At 35.3% G+C, this 18,292-nt stretch overlaps 1 protein-coding gene across 7 annotated transcripts in view; it reads left to right on the top strand.

Moving 5' to 3' along the window:
- The window catches only part of FAM227B (family with sequence similarity 227 member B), a 308,625-nt gene that overhangs the window by 75,175 nt on the left and 215,158 nt on the right, over positions 1-18,292 (top strand). The gene's annotated exons all lie outside the window — the stretch shown is intronic.

Genomic DNA, 18,292 nt, shown 5'->3' with positions numbered 1-18,292 from the left:
TGCATCCATGTCCTGGCTATTGTAAATAGTGCTGCAATGACCTTGGGGTGCAGGTATCGTTTTGAATTATGATTTTCTCTGTATATGTGCCCAGGAGTGGGATTGCTGGATCATATGGTAGCTTTATTTTTAGTTTTTTAAGGAACCTCCATACCGTTCTCCATAGTGGCTCTACCAATTTACCTTCCCACCAACAGTGTATGAGGGTTCCCTTTTCTCCACACCCTCTCCAGCATTTATGGTTTGTAGATTTTTTGATGATGGCCATTCTGACCAGTGAGGTGATACCTTATTGTCGTTTTGATTTGGATTTCTTTAATTTAGTGATGTTGAGCATCTTTTCATGTGCTTCTTGGCCGTCTATATGTCTACTTTGGAGAAATGTCTATTTAGATATTCCACCCATTTTTTGATTGGGGTTTTTTTGTTTTTGTTTTTGTTTTTGGTATTGAGCTGCATGAGCTGTTTGTATATTTTGGAGATTAATCCCTTGTCAGTTGCTTCATTTGCAAATAGGTTCTGCCATTCTGTAGGTTGTCTTTTTGTTTTGTTTATGGTTCCCTTTGCTGTGCAGAAGCTTTTAAGTTTAATTAGGTTCCATTTATTTTTGTTTTTATTTTCTTTACTCTAGGAGGTGGATCAAAAAAGATCAAGCTGAGATTTATGTCAGAGAGTGTTCTGCCTATGTTTTCCTCTAAGAAGTTTGTAGTATCTGGTCTTACATTTAGGTCTTTAATCCATTTTGAGTTTACTTTTGTATATAGTGTTAGAGAATGTTCTAATTTCATTCTTTTACATGTAGCTGTCCAGTATTCCCAGCACGACTTATTGAAGAGACTGTCTTTTCTCCATTGTATATTCTTGCCTGCTTTGTCGTATATTAGGTGACCATAGGTGCATGGGTTTATCTCTGGACTTTCTATCCTGTTCCAATGATCTGTATTTCTGTTTTTGTGCCAGTACCATACTGTTTTGATGACTGTAGCTTTGTAGTATAGTCTGAAGTCAGGGAGCCTGATTCCTCTAGCTCTGTTTTTCTTTCTCAAGATTGCCTTGGCTATTCAGGGTGTTTTGTGTTTCCATACAAATTGTAAAATTTTTTGTTCTAATTCTGTGAAAAATGCCATTGGTAGTTTGATAGGGATTGCATTGAATCTGTAGATTACTTTGGGTAGTATAGTCATTTTCACAATACTGATTCTTCCAATCCAAGAACATAGTATATCTTTTCATCTGTTTGTGTCATCTTTTATTTCTTTCATCAGTATCTTATAGTTTTTGGAGTACAAATCTTTTGCCTCCTTAGGTAGGTTTATTCCTAGGTATTTTATTCTTTTTGATACAATGGTAAATGGGACAGTTTTCTTAATTTCTCTTTTTTATCTTTCACTGTTAATGTATAGGAATGTAAGAGATTTCTGTGTATTAATTTTGTATCCTGCAACTTTACCAAATTCATTGATGAGCTCTAGTTTTCTGGTAGCATCTTTAGAATTTTGTATGTGTAGTATCATATCATCTGCAAACAGTGCCAGTTTTACTTCTTCTTTTCCAATTTGGATTCCTTTTATTTCTTTTTCTTCTCTGATTGCTGTGGGTAGGACTTCCAAAACTATGTTGGATAAAAGTAGCAAGGGTGGACATCCTTGTCTTGTTCCTGATCTTAGAGGAAATGCTTTTAGTTTTTCACCATTGAGAATGATGTTTACTGTGGATTTACCATACATGGCCTTTATTATGTTGAAGTATGTTGCCTCTATGCCCACTTTCTGGAGAGTTTTTATCATAAATGGGTGTTGAATTTTGTCAAAAGCTTTTTCTGCATCTATTGAGATGATCATATGGTTTTTATTCTTCAGTTTGTTAGTGTAGTGTATCACATTGATTGATTTATGTATGTTGAAAAATCTTTGCATCCCTGGGATAAATCCCACTTGATCATGGTATATGATTCTTTTAATGTGTTGTTGGATTGGATTTGCTAGTATTTTGTTGAAGATTTTTGCTTTTATATTCATCAGTGATACTGGCCTGTAATTTTCTTTTTTTGTGATATCTTTGGTTTTGGTATCAGGGTGATCGTGGCCTCATGGAATGAACTTTGGAGTGTTCCTTCCTCAGCAATTTTTTGGAATAGTTTGAGAAGGATAGGTGTTAACTCTTCTCTAAATGTTTGATAGAATTTGCCTGTGAATCCATCTGGTCCCAGACAGTTGTTTGCTGGAAGTTTTTAAATCACAGTTTCAGTTTCAGTACTTGTGATTGATCTGTCCATATTTTCTATTTCTTCCTGGTACAGTCTTGGAAGGTTGTACCTTTCTAAGAATTTGTCCATTTCTTCTAGGTTGTCCATTTTATTGCCATATAGTTGCTTGTATTAGTCTCTTATGATCCTTTGTATTTGTATGGTGTCAGTTGTAACTTCTCCTTTTTCATTTCTAATTTTATTGATTTGAGTCCTCTGCCTTTTTTTCTTGATGAGAACCCTACAGGTTCCATTTTAGAAGGCTCAACTCCCCTCCAGTTTCTACCTGCTTTTAGTCATTCCTTGGTATCTTCAAGTGATTAATGTCCTTTTTTTAACACTTTCAAGAATTCATAACTTTTATCTATGGGAGAGTCAGACTGATGTAAATTAAATATTTAAATATTGAGTTTATTTTCCAATTTAAATATCAAATTGTCAAATCACATTTTCCTATAAAACTAGATACTGCTTCATTATCTTCTGTTATTTAGTCTAGTAGAGAAGTCTAAACCAGCCTATGTTTTCTTCCTTTACAGTTAATTTATAAAATTTAGTTTTTACTTTTACTTATTTAGATGTTTCCAAGATTTTTTAATTTGTCTTTAAATTTGGAAAATGTCACTAGAACATGTCTTGATGATTTTCATAAGTTTTCACAATGCCAAAATTTATTTAAAATTCTTGGATTTTCTTAAGCTCTGTGGTAGACCTAGTAAAGAACTTAGCCAAATATTTCAAGTGAGACATAGAAACTTATATGGCCAGACTGAAGAGGGAGAGAAGGTGACACTGTTGCAGATATTTAAGGAAAAATTTCATTTCACCATTGGAGAGTATCCCTGACATTGAGGAAATAAAATCTCCAGAGAAAGGCTTCATATCCTGTTTTCACGTGGTATGCTATGACATACTAAATGTTGTCTTGTTATCTCATAAAAAATGAAAATATATAGGGATCAGTTTTTTAAAAATAGGATAAAGGCCACTACAAGCTACTCATTTGGCAGATGTGTAAACCAAGAACAGTCTTTTATTAGGGAGTGACAACTGAAAGGTCTTTGGAGGTGAGGCTGAAAGGAAAAAATCAAGTCCCTCAAAAGACCACGATTTTCAACATCATGTTTTAGCCAGTCATGGGCTTACCATTCTACCCGGTGCCCCTGGACTGTAGAGGCAAAAGTGACCTTGAGTAAGGGGCTTCTCATTGGATTCCCAAATAAACATCTCATTTCAGTGGAGCTTTTGCTTTTCTGAGTAAGTTTCTGCCAATGTGGATGAGGATCTGTCAAGACCTCCTGATGTGTACTTTCCCATCATGTGGTAAAGTATATTTATTATCAAAAACACTTTAAAATTTGGTCCCATTTCATGGACTTCAGATATAATATCAGTTTTTGTATTTACTTTCTGGTGCTGATGCAGATTTTCCTATTTGTAAGTTGTGTAGTTGTTTTACTTAGAGTTGAGAGATAGATCAAAGTGGTTATGTTTATCCCAATTTTTTACATGGGTTTCCTTTTAGATTTGTTTTTATTATTATATTTTATTTAAACATGCAGGAAAGTATAGAAAATATTTCCCACACATAACAAATATTTGCATTTTGCCATATTTGCTTTTCAAGCCTTTTATTTACATATCTTTTGTACCATTCCTAAATCTGTCCCTTCCTCCCTAGAGGTAATGACTATATGGGTATTTGTAGGCATTCTTCCTTTCTATAATATATATAACATTGTTTTTTATGTTCTTTACATAAATAATATGTATGAAACTGTTTCAATACTTCAACATTTAACCATAATCAACATTCAAAAATTAAAAATAATCAACAGATATTGACCAATATTTTTGGCCACCAAGAGAATACAGTTACGTTATTCCATAGTTTATAGAGACCATCAAAAATGTTTTTCTTTTATTAGAGCAAATACTGCTTATGAGCTTTTATCTCAATTACTTTTGTTCCAAATATTTTTTATATGTTGCTTCATGATAGTCCTGGTTTTTTCAGACGTTATTATTTTTGCAGTATCCATTTTATGCGATCTAAAATAAAGAATTGCTCTGGGTGGTGAACTACCATGCTTTAAAGAGGTTTTATACTGTATTTCTAATGAAATGATCATTTTAATTTGGAAAAATGTAAAAATTGTATTTGTTTCAAACACCCTTGATTTTCATATTAATGGAAAATCTTTATAAAACGCATCATATATTTTATTTACCCATAAATATTTGAAAAGTACTTTTTATATTACATTCTAAAACATCACTAGATTTTTCTGTTTCTGTATAAGATCATCTAAGTCCGGGGTATTATGGTAGGTTAGAGGTTTAATTAGGGCTTCTTTTCATATACTGCTCAAAATTAAATTTTAATAATTTATATTCAACTTGGGGAAATCTTCAATTTGAACTATGTACTTGATAAAGTGTGTTAACTTATTAGGGCTTTATTAGTAATATTCTTATGTAGTAGGTTGCTTTTATTATCAGTTATAAAATGAGGAAACTGAAACATGAGGGAATTAAATAACTTGCTCAAGGTCACATCACTCATAAATGGTGGAATATGAATTCAAATTCAGGAAATTCTGGCCTTAGAATCTGAACTCTTTAAGCACTTCACATACTGCCTCTCAGACATTTAATTTTACAAGCTTGTAAGTATGTTAAGGCTTAAAATTGTCATCATAGGATAAGAGTTTTAACTTAGGAGAATTACCATAGCCTTATTCCCTCATTCATGACTAATGTGAATGAGTGTTTATATCCTTTTCTGGGATCAAGTTTTAATATGTGAGAAGGAAGGAGGAAAGCTGTTAGAAGAGCCAAAGTGGGATGCAGAAGACTGGGGGAAAATCTCACTTGTTTCCCGATTTTGTATACGGATGCCTCTAGAAATAGCAAGCAATTGTTTGGAGAATGGAAAACCCACACTGTGGGGCCAAAGTGGTCCAGAGGTACAGTGACAGCAAAGAGTTGGAATTGCTAATCCTCTGAAAGAAGCTGAGCCTCCACTGGGGAAGCACGGGTCTAGTCTACACACCACTGTTTTTTTTTTTGTAGGGGAACTAAAAGGGCAGATGTACCACTTCAAAAAGGCAAGGATTGCATAAAGAAGTAGTCTTATTTTTCTATAAAGTAATTTTTTCTGTAGACTTCGACTTAGACTGTGACTACTAGGAAATCTGTTCAAGGTAGAATTTTGTTCAAATCTTTGTTTTTATTTGAACTTTGAGCCTTTTATATTTCTGTAGAACCTTAACCTACATTTAAAGCTGTCTTATGAGAATTCATATTAGTTAGTGATCAGTGAGTGCCTCTCCTCCACATAGTGATTCAGAGATCCAGGCTGCTTCCACCTTCTGGGGTCACCATCCTATAGAACTTCACAGTCAATAAAATTAATCTGTATCAGGAGAATAAAAGAGGAATAGACACACACTCATAAAAGTCTTGGCTCAGAAGTTACCCATATCACTTCCAATCATATACCATTAGTGAGAACAAACCATGGCTACACCTAGGTGTAAGGAGGGCTGACAAATAAAAACTCTGGTTGGGAAAGTGCTATCTAGTAATAGCTACATACTATGGAAGGGGGAGCATAGAGTTTGCAGGACAGGAAGTGTCTCATCTACAGGAATTAAAGAATAGTGCAGTAATCCTTATGTATGGAGTGCTTTTGCTATGGCCAATAATAAAATTTGAGCTTTCCAGTACTGATGAACCTAGTGGCAGGGCAGGAATAAAGACGCAGACATAGAGAACATACTTGAGGACACAGTGGGGGAAGGGGAAGCTGGGACGAAGTGAGAGAGTAGCATTGACATATATATACTACCAAATGTAAAATAGATAGCTAGTGGGAAGCTGCTGCATAGCACAGGGAGATCAGCTCAGTGCTTTGTGACGACCTAGAGGGGTGGGAGGGAGACACAAGAGGGAGGAGATATGGGGATATATGTATACATATAGCTGATTCACTTTGTTGTCCAGTAGAAACTAACACAACATTGTAAAGCAATTATACTCCAATAAAGATATAAACAAAAAAGAAATTTAAAAATGAAAATAATAAAAATTTTGAGCTTTCAAACAAATATTTTGAAGAACTTGCATCCACTATCATTATCTTGACAGTTTTCCAATACTTAAAGACCTCTGGTAATTCAGTGGTGATATTAATGTGATTTTTTTTTACTATAAAAAAATGTATCAACATTTAGAATATCGGCATAACTCACTGAACCAACATTTTGCAAATGACTAATGCATTATATTTTTTTAAATTATACATAGATTTTAAAAAGTGTGACAGACCAATGGATTTTAACACAACAGAGTACACAAAGCACAGTTATGTGTTTTCAGATTCCACATTGCAACCCACCATTAAGAAACTAGAACTTGTCACATTTGGGTATAGTATTCAAAGAATATGCACAGCTATTAAAATACTCCTCCTCTTTTTGACTAATCTATGTGATACTGGATTTTCTTAATATGCTTTAATATATAAATATATACTTCAAAAAATATATCACAGTAGAAGAAATGCAGAAGTAAATATTAGAATCCAGCTGTCTTCTACTAAGCCAGTTGTTAGAGATCTTTTAAATGTGAAACAATGTTACTCTTCTCAAATTTTTTTCTTGAATATAGTTATCTTTTTCAAAAAAGATGCCATTTATGTTAATGTGAAATGGGTTTATTACTGTTATTTTTAATGAAATAATAAATACATGTTTAAGATTTCTCAGTTTTAATATCTAATATAGGAAATACTAATAGATACAAAAACCCATATAAACAAAAGTTCTTGTTGTGTTCAGTTATTCTTAAGAGTATAAAGTGGCCCTGAGACTAAAATTTTGAGGACCACTCTCCTATAGGAAATCACTGCAAAGGGGCTTGGCCCATGGCATCTGAGAGCTACCATATTCTGCTTATAGTTTTATAGTTTCTGTGTTGCTTATCCCCAAGCTGGACTCAGTCGTAACTGTGGAGAATCCTCTAAACATAAGACTCAGATAATTTATTTACTAAGGACATAAGCATGTTTTGATTTGGAGACTTCTCTACAGTTTCTAATGTTTCCTCAGCTCTGATGTATTTAACTTGCACATAAAAGACTTGAATGTCCTTGAGTATGTCATATAATACCTCTCAGCCTTACTTTTCCACCTGAAAAAAATGAGGTGATTAGAATAGATTATTTCTATAGTTCCCTTTTCTAACATTTCATTACTCTTTGCCTTCTATCCATAGGTACTGAATAAACTCCCAAAGTGCTTGTTGAATGTTGAGGTGAAATTAGCAGTAGAGACTGGTGGCTTAGATTTATTATTTTGGAACTCTTTCCCCTCAACAGTTCTATCTCTGTGTGTGTGTGTGTGTCTTTGTGTGTATTACTTCCTTAATCTGTGTGCTGGAGAAATGCTGAGGCAGGTCAAGAGCTGAACTGGGGTAAAACATGAGTATATACATATGCATGTGTGTGTATATATGACTGTCAAGGAATGCAATAATCTGGGCTCCATGTATGCTGCTGTCTCAGAATTGCTTCTAATCTAAAACATTTTTAAAACATAATTTCTTCTTCTTGACATTTTAGATGCTTATTGTCATATGGGGTTAACTTTTCTCCAGAATTTTAAACTAAAAGCACTTTCCCTTTTTGTTTTTAATGAGTTAAACAGGCAGCAGGTAGTTAAAATTTGCCTTCTAAACAAAATGGCATATCTCCCTTTTTAGGACTGGAATGTAAGAAGTTACAGAATTTCAGTATCTGGAAGGACTCAGGATTTACAAGCCAGCTCCCCTTAACCAGTATATTGTTAGATTATTTACAAGACTAAAGTTTTAATGGTCATTTCTCTTATTGTGGTACCACACCATATAACCTTTTAAACTCAGATGAAGATAGTTTTTGAAAAACAATCTTTACACACCCCCCCCTAATTTTTAAGCCCAAATTTTCCTCTTTATCTGAACTTTAAGGTTAAAGCATTAACATACTTTATGGTTTTTTATAGACTATTGTTTAAACCACAAGTGATAAAAATATTTCTTATATTCAGTTAACATGTAACTTTTAAGTACCTCTGTGCACATCACTGTACTTAGTGACGTGAGAAGGCGAAAATTTTTTTTAAAAGTTACTCATACACAAGCACTAGTTGATATTTAGCAAATGACATGTTCCAAAAATGCTTCAAGTAATAGCCAGATGGATTAGCTACTTGAACTTTAATTTGCACCTTTGTCATTTTGCCATGTCTTCACTGTCAGCAATGCTTAGGGACAATAAAGACAGAACCCTTCAAACTTGAAAATAAGATAGCCCTCTGAGAATTAAGCCAGTAAAATCTCAACATTGTGCTTTTCAATATACATCATTAAAGAAAACCAGGAAATTTACATGGCTAAAGAGTGAGGAAACCCCCAAAACAGTAATAGGATGGCCAGAGATATAAACTCCCAAAGTGGCAATAATTTCAATAAGTTGTATTATTGTACTATTATTGGTTAAATTTTTAAAATTTTTATTGGGGTATAATTGATTTACAATGTTGTATTAGTTTCAGGTGTACAGCAAAGTGAATTGCTATACAAATACATATATCCACTCTTTTTTAGATTCTTTCCCCTTATAGGACAGAGTATTGAGTAGAGTTCCCTGTGCTATACAGTAGGTCTTCATTAGTTATCTGTTTTATTTATAGTAGTATGTATATGTCAATCCCAATCTTCCAATTTATCCCTCCCCTCCCTTACCCCCTGGTAACCATAAATTTATTTTCTACGTCTGTAACTCTATTTCAAAGATATAAGTTTTTGTAGATAATTTCATTTGTAGCCTTTTTTTTAGATTCCACATATAAGCAATATCATATATTTGTCTTTCTCTGTCTGACTTACTTCACTCAGTATGAGAATCTCTGGGTCCATCCATGTTGCTGCAAATGGAGTTATTTTATTCTTTTTTATGGCTGAGTAATATTCCATTGTATGTATGTACCACATCTTCTGTATCCATTCCTCTGTAGATGGGCATTTAGGTTGCTTCCATGTCCTGGCTATGGTGAATTGTGCTACAATGAACATTGGGGTACATGTATCTTTTTGACTTATGGTTTTCTCCATATGTACACCCAGGAGTGGGATTGCTGGATCATATGGTAGCTCAATTTTCAGTTTTTTAAGGAACTTCCATACTGTTCTCCATAGTGGCTGTTCCAGTTTTCATTCCCATCACCCTCTCCAGCATTTATTATTTGTAGACTTTCTGATGATGGCCATTCTGACCGGTGTGAGGTGATACCTCATTCTAGTTTTGATTTGCATTTCTCTAATTATTAGTGATTTTGAGCATCTTTTCACATGCTTTTTAATCTTCTGTATGTCTTCTTTGGAGAAATGTCTGTTTAGATTTTCTGCCCATTTTTTAATTGGGTTGTTTGTTTTTTTTTGGCTTTTATACTATGTGAAGAAAGACTATGTGAACAGAAGTGGGGTAAACAATATGTAGCATAGAATAGTTGTAGCCCAAAGAACCAGAAACTAGTAGTGTTTTTACAGAACTATCCAAATTTGATTGTTGTGAATTAGACTTCATAATAACTTGGATAATATATCTTTTGAAATCATTTATCCTCCCTTTGCTGGGATGCAACTTCTTAATTACTAATTTAGCTTCCAAGATAATTTTCCATGGTCTGCCATAGGGTGACTTGCGAATGCACCCCCCCCCCGGTACATTGGTCTGTAGATGGGTAGCAGTGGTCAGAGGTGCTGGTTAGTGTAAAAAGCAGCAGGTTCTTATCGTATTATTAAATGCATTAACATACTCCAGTGAGTGATGTGGAAATATCATGCTAAGGAGAAGTGAATAGCAAGAATTTGAATACTTCTTTTTTTTAATATTTATTTGTTTATTTGGCTGTGCTGGGTCTTAGTTACAACACACGGGATCTTCCTTGCCACGTGTGGGATCTTCGTTGTGGCAAGTGAGATCTAGCTCCCTGACAAGGGATCAAACCTGGGCCCCTGCATTGGGAGTGCGGAGTCTTAACCACTGGACCACCAGGGAAGTCCCAAGAATTTGAATATTTCTAAGAGATTAAGTCACTAGGTTGAACAAAACAAGGTGGTATGTTTCTTTTTTATTGAAGTATAGTTGATTTACAATGTTATATCAGTTTCAGGTGTACAACATATTGCTTCAACATTTTTATAGGTTATACTCCATTTAAATTTATTATAAAATATTGGCTATATTCCCTGTGCATTACATCCTTGTATCTTATTTATTTTCTACCTAGTAGTTTGTACCTCTTAATCCCATTCACCTATCCTGCCTCTCCCCCCACCCATTGCCCCACTTGTAACCACTAGTTTATTCTCGGTATCTGTGAGTCTGTTTTTGTTTTGTTATATTCATTCGTTTTATTTTTTAGATTCCACATATAGGTGAAAATGTGCATATTTGTCTTTCTCTGTCTGACTTATTTCACTAAGCATAATACCCTACAGGCCCATCCATGTTACTGCAAATGGCAATTTTTCATTCTTTTTTATGGCTGAGTAACAGTCCATTGTGTATATGTATGTTTGTATGTATATGTGTGGGTGTGTGTGTGTGTATATATATATATATATATATATATATATATATATATATACATACACACACACATACACATCTTATTTTTTTATACACATCTTCTTTATCCATTCATCTGTTGATAGACACTTAGGTCGATTTCATGTTATGGCTATTGTAAATAATGCTGCTATGAACATAGGAGAGCATTAATCCTTTCAAATTAGTGTTTTTGTTTTCTTTGGATATATAACCAGGAGTGGAATTTCTGGATCATATGGTAGATCTAATTTTAATTTTTTGAGGAACCTCCATACTCTTTTCCATAATGGCTATACTAATGTACATTCTCACCAACAGTGCACAAGAGTTCCTTTACTCCGCATCCTTGCCAACATTTATTTTTTGTTGTCTATTTGATGATAGTCATTCTGACAGGTTGGAGGTGATATCTCATTGTGGTTTTGATTTGCATTTCTCTGATGGTTAGTGATGTTGAGCATCTTTTCATGTGCCTGTTGGTCCTCTTTGAAAAAAATTCTATTCAGTTCTTCTGCCCATTTTTTAATCAGGTTGTTTGTTTTTTTGACAATGAGCTGTATGAGCTCTTTATATATTTTGGATATTTACTCTTAACAGACATACCATTTGCAAATATCTTTCCTCATTGAGTATGTTGTCTTTTTGTTTTGTTGATGGTTTCCTTTGCTGTGCAAAAGCTTTTAGTTTAATTAGGTTCATTTGTAATTTTTGCTTTTGTTTCTCTTGCCTGAGGAGAAAGATGCAAAAAAATCTTGTTAAGATTTACATCAAAAGTATATGCCTACGTTTTCTTCTAGAGTTATAGTTTTTAGTCTTAAATTTAGGTTTTTAATCCATTTTGAGTTTGTTTTTATATATGGTGTGAGAAAATGTTCTAATCTCATTCTTTTACATGTAGGTTTTCAGTTTTCCCAACAGTGCTTATTGAAGAGACTGTCTTTCCTCATTATGTACTTCTACCTCCTTTGTCCTAGATTAATTGACCATATGTGTGTGGGTTTATTTCTGGGCTCTCTATTCTGTGCCATTGGTCTATGTGTCTGTTGTTATGCCAGTACCATGCTGTTTTGATTACTATAGCTGTGTAGGGTAGTCTGGAGTCAGGGAACATGACATCTCCAGCTTTGTTCTTTTTTCTCAAGATTGCTTTGAGTATTCAGGGTCTTTTGTGGTTTCATAAAAATTTTAGGATTATTTGTTCTAGTTCTATGAAAAAAGTCATGGGTATTTTGATAGGGCTTGCATTAAATCTGTAGATTGCTTTGGGTAGTATGGAAATTTTAATAATGTTCTTCTAATCCATGACCATGGGATACCTTTCAATTTCTTTGTATCAGCTTCACTTGCCTTCATTAATGTCTTATAGTTTTCAGAGTATAGTTAAGTTTATTCACAGGTATTTTATCCTTTTTGATACAAGTGTAAAATGGAATTGTTTTCTTGTTTTCTTTTTCCAATAGTTCATTATTAGTGTACAGAAAAGCAACCCATTTCTGTATATTGATCTTGTATCTCACAACTTTACTGAATTCATTTATTAGTTCTAATAGTTTTTTGGTGGAGACTTTAGGGTTTTCTAAATATAGTATCATGTCATCTGCAAATAGTGATAGTTTTACTTCTTCCTTTCCAATTTGGATGCCTTTTATTTCTTTTTCTTGTCTGATTGCTGTGGCTAGGACTTCCAATACTATGTTAGATAGAAATGGTGAGAGTGGTCATCCTTGCCTTGTTCATGATTTTAGAGGAAAACCTTTCAATTTTTCACCATTGAGTACAATGTTAGCTGTGGATTTGTCATAAATGGCCTTTATATTGAGATATTTTCCTTCTAAATTAACTGCTCTGTGGCATGTGGGGTCTTCCCAGACCAGGGCTCGAACCCGTGTCCCCTGCATTGGCAGGCAGATTCTTAACAACTGTGCCACCAGGGAAGTCCTAAACTAACTTTTTTGAGAGTTTTTATCATGAATGGGTGTTGAATTTTATCAAATGCTTGTTCTACATCTATTGAGATGATCATGTAATTTTTATTTTTCATTTTGTTAATGTGGTATATCACATTGATTTGTGGATATGGAACTATCCTTTCATCCCTGGAATAAATCCCACTTGATCATGGTGTATGATCCATTTTATATGTTGCTGAATTTGGTTTGCTAATATTTTATTGAGGATTTTTGCATCTATATTCATCAGAAATATTTACCTGTAATTTTCTTCTTTGTAATGTCTTTGCCTGGTTTGGGTATCATGGTGGCTTTAAAGAATGAATTTGGATGTGTTTCCTTCTCTTCGATTTTTTGGAATAGTTTGAGAAGGATAGGAGGATAGGGGAGTTTTCTGATTACTGATTTAATTTTAATACTAGTAGTCAGTCTGTTCAGATTATTTCTTCCTGCTTCAGTCTTGGAAGATTGTATGTTTCTAGGAATTTATCCATTTCTTCTAGTCTGTCCAACTTGTTGGCATATATCTGCTCATAGTACTATCTTATGATTGTATTTTTGTGATATCAGTTATAGCTTCTCCTCTTTCATTTCTTATTCTATTTGTGTCCTCTCTCTTTTTTTCTTAATGAGCCTGGATAAAGGCTTACCAATTTTATTTATCTTTTCAAAAACCAGCTCTTGGTTTTATTGATTTTTTCTATTATTTTTGGGGGGGTCTCTTTTATTTATTTCCACTCTGATCTTTTTATTTCCTTTCTTCTGCTGACTTTGGACTTTGTTCTTCTTCTAATTCCTCTAGATGGTTGGTTAGGTTTTTTATTAGAGATTTTTCTTATTTTGTGAGGTATGCCTATATTGCTATAAACTTCCCTCTTAGAACTGCTTTAGCTGCATCCCATACATTTTGGAAAGTTGTGTTTTTATTTTCATTTTCATTTGTCTCAAGGTATTTTCTGATTTCCTTTGATTTCTTTGTTGACCTATTGGTTTTTTAGTAGCATGTTGTTTAGTCTCCATGTGTTTGTGTTTTTCCCATTTTTCTTCCGGTAATTAACTTCTACTTTCATACCACTGTGGTTGGAAAAAATACCTTAACTGTTTATTGTAGTTATAGTTGATTTTATAATTTTTGTCTTTTAATCTTCATACTAGCTTATTTAAGTGGTTGATTCACAGCCTTTACTATATATTTGCCTTTACCAATGGGATTTTTCCCTTCTTTTAAGTTCTTATTTCTTGTTATAGCCTTTTCTTTTTCACGTAAAGAAGACCCTTTAACACTTCTTGTACAGTCAGTTTAGTATTATGAACTCTTTTAATTTTTGCTTATCTGAGAATCTCTATATCTCTCCTTCAGTGCTGAATGACAACCTTGATGGGTAGAGTATCCTAAGTTGTAGACTTTTTCCTTTCAGCACATTAAATGTATCATGCCGCTCCCTTATGGCCTGCAAAGTTTCTGCTGAAAAATCAGCTTATAGCCTTATGGGGGTTCCCTTGTATGTAACTTTTTTTTTCTCTTGCTGCCTTTAGAATTCTCTCTTTAAGTTTTGCTATTTTAACTATGATATGTCTTGGTGTGGGTCTCTTTGTTTTCGTTTTCTTTGGGACTCTCTGTGATTCCTGTACCTAGATATCTCTTTCCTTCATGTTTGTGAAGTTTTCAGCCATTATTTCATCAAATACATTTCTACCCCTTTCTCTCTTCTCCTTCTGGGACCCCTGTAATGTGAATGTTAGTACACTTGATATTGTCCAGAGGTTCCCTTAAACTATTCTCATTTTTTAAATTTGTTTTTCTTTTTGCTATTCTGATTGTGTAATTTCTATTATTCTATCTTCCAGATAGCTCATGCATTCTTCTGTTATCACCTAATCTGCTGTTAATTCCTATATTGTATTTTTCAATTCAGTTATTGAATTCTTCAGCTCTGACTGGTTCTTTTTTCCATTTTCTAGTTCTTTCTTAAAATTCTCATGGTGTTCATCTATTTTTTTCCCCAAGTTCAGGTAGCCTTCTTATTACTATTGCTTCGAGCTCTTTATCAGGTAAATTGTTTATATCTGTTTCATTGGAGTTTTTTCAGGGGTGGTTTCTTGTTCTTTTGTTTGAAACATATTCTTCTGTCTTCTCATTTTGTTTAAATTTCTCTGTCTCTATGAAATTAGGTGAAACAGTTACCTATTCTGATCTTGAGGGTGTGTCCTTGTGTGGGAGTGTCCCTATGCAGTTTTCTTGTGCCCAGAGGCTTTGTTAGGTGGCTATACCTGAAATGAGCAAGGGCCAGGTCTTTCCCTGAGGTGTGCTGGCAGCCAACACCTTGGTGGGAAGTAAGGCTGAAGCCAGAGCCAGGTGCAAGCTGGGACTTCTCCTTTGCTCAGTGTCCATCACTGCTCTATCAGGGGTGGGGTCCGGGTCCAAGAGGTTGGAACAGGAGCCCTGAGGGAGTTGGGTTTCTCCAGGGTTTCTCCACCTTGGTTTAGGGGTGGCTGGGGCCTGAGGGCTTGGGGCTGCACTTCTGTGCTGGTTTCACTTTTCCCTAGTGCGCTTGCCTCGGTTAGACGTTGGGTCAGGCCAGAAGGGTTGGTGCTACACTAATGAGCTGGCTCACTCAGTGTGGGAAGGGACACATGCTCGAGTGTGATAATTGTCTCTGCCCTGGAGCTAGTCTCACTCCCTCCCAAGTCTGTGCACCAAGGTGCATGCTGGTATGCTGGCAATGGCTGCCAATACCCTGATCAGAGTGAAACTGCACCCCTTCAGATGTGACTTGAACCCAGCCACACTTCAGATGGGACTTGAACCCACAGCCTCTGACTTAGGAGAGGACTCAAACCCATTTGCACCTCAGCTGGGACTCGAACCCACAATCTTCTAACTGAAACAATGCAACCCATCTCAGGACTTAATGAAGTTCAGGTTCTTTATGTCTCCATGCAGAAGGAATTCAGTGAGAGGCAAAGTGATAGGCAAGAAGTAGATTTATTAACATCCTTTGTAAAGAATTTGCAGGAAAACGGGACATGAGAGGATGGTCATGTCCCAGGTCTTGGGTGAGTCCCTGGGATGGGCCCGCCAAGTGAGGGTCTTTGGCTCCACACAGAAAGAATTCAAGAGCGAGCCATAGTAAAGTGAAAGCAGAGATACACATTCCATAGACAGAATGCTGGCCATCTCAGAAGGCGAGAGCAGCCCTAGGAGAAACACACTCCAAAGACAGAGCGTAGGCCATCTCAGAAGGTGAGAGAGGCCCCGAAAGACGGGGTAGTTAGTTTTCACGGGCTGGGTAATTTCATAGGCTAATAAGTGGGAGGGTTATTCCAACTATTTTGAGGAAGTGGTGGGGATTTCGAGGAATTGGGCCACTGCTCACTTTTTGCCCTTTTATGGTTGGCCTCGGGACTGTCATGGCACCTGTGGGTGTGTCATTTAGCACGCTAATGTATTACAATGGGCGTATAATGAGGCTCAAGGTCTACTGGAAGTCAGATTTTCTGCCACCTTGGGCCTAATTGGTTCTAACCAGTTTATGTAGTATCCTCAACAGCTATGTCATTCTTTTAAAGGTTGTGCCCTGACCCGTTCCCTTCTGTCTCAAAACCCCTCACTCCCCAGGAAGGATCCCTGAGCCTGTGAAATAGCCCCCTCCTCTTCTGTGTCCTCTGCTAGGGATGCAGGTCCTGACCAGATCACCTCTCCCTTCCTACCAGATTGTGTGTGAATCTTTCCTCACAGCGTTGGTTGTAGAGGAGCCTTCCTGCTAGTTCCCAGTGAGAGTCATTCTATATGTAGTTGTAGCTTTGATGTTTTCGTGAGGGGAGGTGAGTCCAGCATCCTCCTATTCCATCACCTTGAGCCCACCCCACCTCAAGGTGTGGGTTCCGTCACCTTGAACCCACATTTCTATTCATTTGCAACAGCTACATTTATATATTGCTTAAATATTGGAATAATGCTTTGTAATGAGGTGTGCTCATTATTCTGTCACTGAATTGGAATTGATTTATCAATTGAATGAATATTTGCTGACTGCTTATTCTGTGCCAGACACTGTTAAAGGTGCTTGGGATATGTAAGTGAACAAAATAGATGAGATCCATTTTTTTAAATTAAGGACTAGAGAGGAGAAAAAGACAATGGGATAAACACAGTGGACTAAGGGAACTCTAAGGTTTATGGTGAGCAGTGAGAAGATTGGACAGATAAAGTAGAGCCAATTGTTTGACAGCTTTGGATGCTATTTTAAAGAATTTAAATTAAATCCAATAGGCAGTAAGCAGCTAACATGGATTCTTTAACTGACAACTGACATCGTCAAAGTAGTATTTCAGGAAGATTAAGGAAATAGGTAGTATTTGAGATGGGCAGGAACTTGAGACAGAAGAATGATTAGGGAACAATTGCTAAACTCTAGACATGAGGTAATGAGGTTGTAAAGGACCAAGAAAGACATACATCTGAGATGTTGAAAAAGAAGAGGCTAGCTAGGTTTTGGTGATAACAGATAGTCAAAGAGAAGTAGAGGTAAGAATAAAGCTGACTAAATTTTGAGCATAAATTTTAGGGAAAATGTTTATCCATTCCCATGTACAGAGGGTTGGAATATATATTGGAGAAAAGCTTTTTGAAAATCAAATTTGCAATTTACATTTTTAAAGGATTTAAAAATTATTGGTCTAATAATTCTGTTTCTTATAATTATCTTAATAAGATAATCAGAAATATAAAGGAGTATGTACAAAAAAATCATATTTATGTTAGTGAAAAATTTGAAACAGCCAAAATAACCAACAATAGATCAGTTAAGTCTCACCCAGCCTAGCTGGATCCATTAATTGGTTGATTAATAGAAAAATTTTTAAGTGGAGACTCATTAAATTGATATGTACATATGCCTTAAGTATTTTCTTTACTTCAAACATAACTGTGTACATTCATGTGTCAATTTTTTATATGGGACTATTGTCTTTTCCATATCAATGGGCATATCATGCCATTAAAATATTGTCTACAGTGTACAGTTAGAGTTTCTTTAAAATGGCATGAGAATTCAGTGATATCTGCCAAACAATCTGAGTGCATAATTCTAGACTTTTATTACTTTTTTTCCTGTTTTTTTCCCCATACCTAATTTAACATTTAAGTTTTTAATCACATTTTTCCATTGCCCCTCCATAGGCCACTCTAAGGACTTTGGCTTTTATTCTACTATGGAAAACAGCTGCAGTTTTGAATAGAGAAATTGCATTATCTGAGATATGATATAACAGAATCACTCTGGCTGCTCTGTTTGAGAATGGACTATGGTGTGTGTGTGGCAGGTGTTGGGAGTAGGGAGAAGGTGTCCTTTGTGCACTTTATACTCCATAATTGTTTCATTGCAAAAACAACTGTGGCTCTCTTTCCAGTGTTTGCATTTCCTTTTAGCCCCAATA

Source organism: Balaenoptera borealis, assembly GCF_965194805.1.
Source record: "Balaenoptera borealis genome assembly, chromosome: 3".
In the NCBI taxonomy this organism is placed as follows: domain Eukaryota; kingdom Metazoa; phylum Chordata; class Mammalia; order Artiodactyla; family Balaenopteridae; genus Balaenoptera; species Balaenoptera borealis.
The sequence above is the reverse complement of the archived record's forward strand: the minus strand, read 5'-3'. Positions and strand labels throughout refer to the sequence as shown.